The sequence below is a fragment of the Chroicocephalus ridibundus genome, chromosome 12 (genome assembly GCF_963924245.1).
Source record: "Chroicocephalus ridibundus chromosome 12, bChrRid1.1, whole genome shotgun sequence".
NCBI classification, from domain to species: domain Eukaryota; kingdom Metazoa; phylum Chordata; class Aves; order Charadriiformes; family Laridae; genus Chroicocephalus; species Chroicocephalus ridibundus.
In genome coordinates, this window is record NC_086295.1 from 2,346,247 (window position 1) to 2,353,266 (window position 7,020).

Here is a 7,020-nt window from a genome sequence, read left to right on the forward strand (position 1 = left end):
CGCGCAGCGCAGGCAGGGAGCTTGCCAAGCGCTCCCGCAGGGATGGCCTTTGGTGGCACCCGCCGAAGGGCGGCCTCCAGCAAGGACTGGCCTCGTCCTGTCCCTTAACTTGCCCAGCACTGAGGTGACCTGCTGGCTCCACGGTTCGATCCGGGCTTTCTTTTTTACAGGTGCCGTGCAGGGGCAGTGCGGGCAGGCTGTGCTTGACATGGGGCGTTCCCATCCTCAGGAAGACAAGTGTCCCCAGGCCACTCCACGGAAGGCTGGGTCCCCGCTGCTGCTGCGTCCCGACGAAGGATGTCACTGTGGGCTCGTGGGAGCCGCGGGTGGGAGAGCAGACGATGCTGCGGGTAGGAGAAACTCCCGGTCGGTGGGGTCACGGCGGGGGGGTGCGCTGTGCCCGTGGGAGGCTTCCAGGAACTTCACGCGTGGGTTCAGCGCTGGAGAAAGATCAGATTTAACACCAGACCCGAGTGAATTCCCTGCGGGGCGGTGAGCAGCCCGGCTGTGCAGCTGCAGCACGGCCACAGCCCAGAGCACCTGAATTTTGTGCAAATCATCTCAGATGTGACAGAGAAAGGGTTTCTATTATTTCCCCCTGTTTAATGAACCCACAGACCACATTCATTCTGCGACTGTTTGTGATCGGGTGTTATTTGTAATCTCTAGCTATTCAGACAATCATTAGTATTCACTGAAATGTTTACAAATTCCAAATTATTGTGTGCATGTCGCGGCATTATCACTAGGAGCTGTTTGCTGTTTGCCAGCTGTCATTCATTATTCAGAATTCTCACCATCCAGATAGAAAGCAGAAACCGTACTTTGTACCTAAGGTGAATTATGAAGTGATTTGCAAAATGTAACGTGGACAAATCTAAATTATTGTTTATCCAGAGTAATTTGCCAGGATAAATAAGAGATGACAGAGCTTAGCAGACTATAGGTTTCCTGGCTCTGATGTTTCTCTCTTGCTTCAGCAGAAGGACAAATATATTTCTAATATATTTCAGGAAACATGCTATCTTGGCAATAAACAAAGGAAATCACCCAACCTCGAAGGGGCAGGTAAAGCAGATTGCATACAGACACGCAAGCAGATGGTACGATCACTAACGTTTTGGCCTGGCTTACGCTGTACGTTTGCCACAAGTCACTATCCCCATGTCCGTGAGTGCTTATATATGCGCATATCGGGTGTACTGCTGATGTGGGGTGTACTGCTGACGTGGGGTGTACTGCTGACGTGGGGTGTACTGCTGATGTGGGGTGTACTGCTGACGTGGGGTGTACTGCTGATGTGGGGTGTACTGCTCGCCCCGCAGTCAGCCCCTGGGCTGCCCTCCCGCAGCCCCACAGCCCGAGCACCGCTCAGTCCCTGTGCAGACACAGGGGCCGAAACGGGACCTTTGCGGGGGGTCAGAGCTACAGCTCAGCCACAAGCTCTCCTGAGTTTCTCTTTATTCTAAGGTTGTGGCTGAGAAGCAGGGCCTGGGGACGGTCCCAGCCCAGAGCTCCCCCCGAGCCCGCTCTCGGCGGCTTCTCCCCTGCCGCGGGGAGGTCCCAGCCGGCAGCAGCGAGGCGCTGGAAGAGCCACAGCTCCCGGCCTGGGCACCGAGGTAATTCGGCGGTTGCTGAACACACACAAGGCTCAGCTACAGCGGCAGAGAAGCCCTAGAAGCCCCCAGGGAGGGTGAAGAGCGGGGGCAGCCCTGCCACCGCTGCCTGCAAAGCATCCTCTCCTGGGGTATCCTGAGCCAGGGGGCCGGGAGCTCTCCTCCCCTCTCTGCTTCCTTCCCTGCGTTATTTTTGAGAAACATTCAGCTTGAGCATGAATTCTGCAGCCGTTCTATGCCTTTAAAAAGAGGCAAGGGTAATACGTGGCTTTTTAAGGCTGCTTGGTACTGGAAGAGAAGTCTGCACTTGGAAGTTGTTTGGCATTTGAGCAGAGGGTGAGTAAGAAGTGAATAGCCCTCCTGCGAGATGGCTGTTCTGGGGAGCTTCTCTGTGGTGTGCAGCCCTGGGGCTAAGAGACAAACAGCTTCTGCAGCCTCCTGGTGTTTAGGGAAGCGGAGCTTTGGATGTAATTTAGCAGTCGGCCCTGTCCTGGGGCTCGGGCACCGCAAGGCCTGTGTAGCGCCGCAGCACAGAGCGGTGCCTGAGGACCGTCACCTGCTGCCGGCTCTGCTAAGCCTTGCCGGCGACCGCCGCCTCCCCGCTGGGTACTGGTTACTGTGGGGAAACAGGCCACGCTCTGACTCACGGGGTGCTTTGTACATGCTTTGTGTGCATGTGGCTTAGTGCCACTTGCTTCTGTTTCTGCTGGTTATTATTTTAGCTTGAAGGTCCTAGAGGGACCAATTTGGAGTTTCCTTTGCTCAGATGCATTTCCTCTGTTCAGCATCTCATTTCTGTTTTCTCCTGTGACTTGCAGAATCGCACACAGATTTACAAGCTGGACGGAGGAGGTACGGAGAAGTTCTGTCTTCTCCAAGAACTCTCATCCAAATAAATAAAGTTTCTGTGCGGACTGATTATGCTGGCCACCGAAGACACAGTGCTGGGATCCGCTCTTCCCGGGGGGCACCTTCTTCTACAGGCCAGGTTTGATTCTCCTTCTGCCTCAAATTTAGCATCCTATAGTTTTATTAAATCCCCATAGTTCCCATATTATAAAAATACCATAGTTTTATTAAACACCCAGTTCAAGATGTTTTCACTGTTACACTCGAGGGGTTCCTTGAGCTACAAGGCGTATGCTATGGTCCATGTCAAATTAGTGCCTATTATACAGGCATCTGCTTTGTCTTGGACCACTGTCACTCGTTATCTCATGCATTTATTTGCAATTCATGAAAATCTCAAGACAACACAAGCCAAAACACTGGATGTGGAGAACCACGCTACAAAACCAGTTTTCAGCTTCTTAGGAGTGCTGCAGAGGTGCTGAGATTTCGTTACATGATTGTTTAGGTTCCTAGATTTTGTTAGACGCTCCTTCTCTTTCTAATGAACCCAGAAATCCAGATGCAAGGACTTGGATCGCTCCCCGCTCTGGGAGGCACGTCAGTATGTCTGCGATGAGAGAACCTCGTTGGCCTGCTTTGTTATTTTTATCTGATCCACTTAAGTTTTATTCCATGAAATGTCTTTTTATCTCTGAAGAGTACATTAAAGTGTTTCTTAAAGACGGCACCTTCTTGCACGCAGGTAGCTCTTCCATACAGTAAACCCGGAGCTAGGAGGACATTCCTTTTTAGCCGGTTGATTAAATATTGCTACATAATTGACAGCATCTCCCACCTTCAGAGGCTGTGATCCTCTACGAATGACAAAGTGATAATCATGCCTGAGTCATTAAAACAAAAACAAATTTATACTTAATACACACTGTCTCCCTGCGGTTTGTCGCGGAGAATACATGAACCGAAATCGCTTTCACACACATCCCCGTCCAAACCAACCGAGATGGTCGCAGCCAAATTCTACATACAAATGCCCCCAGCTCCAGGAGGCAGCAGATGGCTGAAAAGGCTCCAAAATTTCCTGCCCGTCTCCTCCAGGCACATCTCTGATTCAGTGCCTGTGCTGGTGTGCTTGGCTCCCGCTCAGGAATCACACGCTGCTTCGACACCAGCAGAAGCGTCTCCGTCGCGGGGCACAGCAGACGCGTGGGCGAAGCGTCCCAGCCCGCGCCAGCCCAGCGGCACCAGGGCACACGACTCTCCCGCCGGGGCATTGCCCACCCTTCTTCTTCAAGAAGGGGAGAGATGGAAGCTCCCAGTTCTCCTGGAATGAATCAAATAAAACTGGTAAATTAGGTGCTAACGATGAGGGCGTTATTCATAATCCATAGGGACAGAAGTAACATCCCCTGGATGTCGATCCGAGCCGGCTCCTTCCACCCTCCCTCGGAGGAATTTGCTCTTTGGTACAGGTTTAGATACGCATCATTGCAATTACACAGTGGGGACAGCTGTGTCCCGAAATCAAGAGTTATGGAAATCAGAAGGCGTATTAGCATCGGTAATATTTAACGGGGAAATGAGGGCTTTCTCGACACCTTCTCTCCGATGTGTGCCTGTCCCTGCATTCCCTCGGAGGCGGAGGTTCCGTGCCGAGGAGTTCGCCCTTCCCGGGGCAGGGAGGACGCGCAGGGCTGGAGGCAGTGCAGCTCCAGGAGATATGCTGTTATCGCTATGCACGAACTGTAGTTTTTCCACTGCTTCTTTCCGTCCCATGGAGCCAGCTTGTCTGTGGAACAAACTTTAAAGAAAGCGATGATTAAAAAACCTCTTTGTGTTCACGTATTTACTGATGAAGGTTGAAAGTGCTCTGGCATTCACACAAGTATCTGTCACTATGAAACCCGTCCCTTTGTTTTATTTCCTTTTCTTCTGCCTTTCATCATGGGAAACGTTTATTCAGTTTGGAAAATTCCCTTTTTTGAGATCCCTCGCAAGTTGCCAGCACGCGCGGGTGAGGGTAAGGGCAGTGCGGCAGAGAAAAGAGATCCCAGAGCGGCTGAGGACCAAATCTCTGGAGAAGCCCTTGAGCTGCTGCTTTGCCAGGCATCGAGCTCCTGCACAAAGGGGGAAGCCAACCCCCAGTATGCATTTTTTACATGCAGAATCAGAAGACAGGACACAGAAAACGCCAGGGGAGCATTTCCCATTCTAAAGGTGCCTTTCCAGTGAAATGCTACTCTTTGATATATATTTCTCTTTTAAAAACAAAACCACCAACAACTTGTTTGTCGAACTTGGGGAGTTACTAGGACTGAAAAATAGCAACGCCAATCCAAACCTGGATGGGACATCATGAAATCAGTTGCTGGGTGCGCTTCACCCCGCTGCTCAGCCAGATGTCAAAATGACTTCTGCTGGTGGAAGAAGGCCTTTTCCTTGCTGTATGGCAAGGGACTTAGTTGAGAAAGTTTAATGCTGGAGAAAGACGATGATGATGGGAATAGTCCTCAAAAATGCTTTCAAAAAGGGTAGGAAGAGCATCTCTGCTAACACCTCTGCTCTAAAGCAGCACATGCCGAGAGCCGTACTGCACAGCACCCGCCGCGGGGCCCTGGGGAGGACCACAAACGCTGGAGGGGAATCAGCCCCAACCTGGGCACGGCATGTGTCCATCTGTATTCAAAACAAGTCCAACACCTTTGCACTTCTTTCTTTTCCTTCCTTCTTTCCTCTCCTTCCTCCCTTCTTTCTCCCCGTTCCCAGCTGTAGCTGTAACCTGCAAATCCAAACTCCCAAAGTGTCACAAAATGCATCCTTCAGTGCAGGGACACTGTTCGTGTTTGGACCTGTCCCAAAGTGCCGTGACGTTTTTGGCTTCTTGGGAACTGACTTTTTAAAATTACAAATCACCTTGTCATCAAAGAAAGTCACATTTCTAGTCTTGTGCAAACCGACCGCGCTTTTGTGAGCATGAAAATGCTGAGTTTAGCTGCTCTGGGGGAGGAAAACACAGCAGAGCAGGATGAGTAGCGCCGGTAGTAGCGAAGTAACTGTCTGATCAGAATTAACGCCTGGTTCTTGTCAAGGCCAATTCAATATTGCATTTTGAAATGAAAATTTCAGAGCACAGGGGGAATAAAAACAGAAGTCATCCTGCATCTATCAGCTTGGACCGAGTTGGCAGCTGCTGTTAAGACCAATAGATGTTTTCGGAGAGAGACAGCGGGGTCTGAATAACAAGACATGATACCCGTCCACAGCTGCTACCAACGGCGCGGGAAGCTTTTTGCCATGCGGAGGAGTAAACATTAAATCTCTGTTGAAAACGTATCTGTTAAATTTGGTACTCCGTCAGGGGACACTTTAATAAGCAGGGCCGGGCTTCGTTCCTAATACTCTTAATGGCAGCGAGTGGCGTGGGTTAGGGGCGAAGTGAGGACATTTGAGAAGGACCAAGCAGCTTCTAATTGAAGGCAGTGCTGCTGCCAGGCAGCGGCTGTAGAGAAATGCGCTGGGTTTCTCTGGGCTTTGGTGCAAGCGGCAGCACAGTGTGCTCCTTAACGTCTCGTCAAACTTCATAAAACTTCGTGGCACTGAGCAATTAGAGGGCAGAGTTTAAGCCCACTTATGGAGCCCATGGTTTTCCTCAGAGCTACCCCCAGGTTCTCACGGGAGAAGCCCTACAAATGTCAGCTCTTCGCTTCCCGCTGGCCCGCGGGGCCTGGGGGTGGGGAACCCATTGGTAACCTCATATAATATTTAACAGACTTCCTGGGCTAATTAAGCATATTACTTTATATAGTAACTAACACATCTCTAATATGTATCAAAATTTAATTCAATTTAATTCATTACCGCCACTCAACGTGGGCCCAATTCTCTTCTCCCTCACAAAGACGCAGCCGCGTTAATTCGTTGTGCGTGTCAGGGAGGGCACCGCAGCCCCCGTTCTGCCACATCATTTCCAAGCAGAAATACAAAGGAAACTTTGCTCTTGTCTCTGCACAACTTGGCTGAACCCAGAGAGCTCCTTCAGAGCCGGGCTGGGGAAGCCGAGAGCAGAAGCCGTCCCCAAACGCTCCCATCGGGTCTTCAGTCTCTTACAACCTGGAGGGTCCCTCGGGCACAATATTTGAGAGGCTTTTCTGTAAGTCCAAGCTTGGACTCGCTGTCTGGTACTTACTCCCCAAGCGCATGAGGTGGTAAGAGCACCACAGCACAGAAGGAAAGGTATTTCTCTGAAGAGCAGAAGGCAAACAAGATCTCTGTTGCCGAGATTAGGAAAATCAGCAGTCTAGCTAGCTTTAACTTGTTTATTTGACCATTTGACTTCTGCAAAGCCCCTGATAATGAAGTCTGGTGTCTCCAGGCTGCTGGAAAGTGTCTAGCCAGGAGGGACTGAAGCTTCTTGTTATTCTTTCCCTCTCTGGTGGCTACTGTGAAATGACCCAGCAGCGTCTGCCCAGGTCCTACAGACAGCAGGCTCATTCCCCAGGACACCCTCTGAGGAGAAGTCCCTCTGCCACGCAGACAGGACAACCTCCGCAGCTCC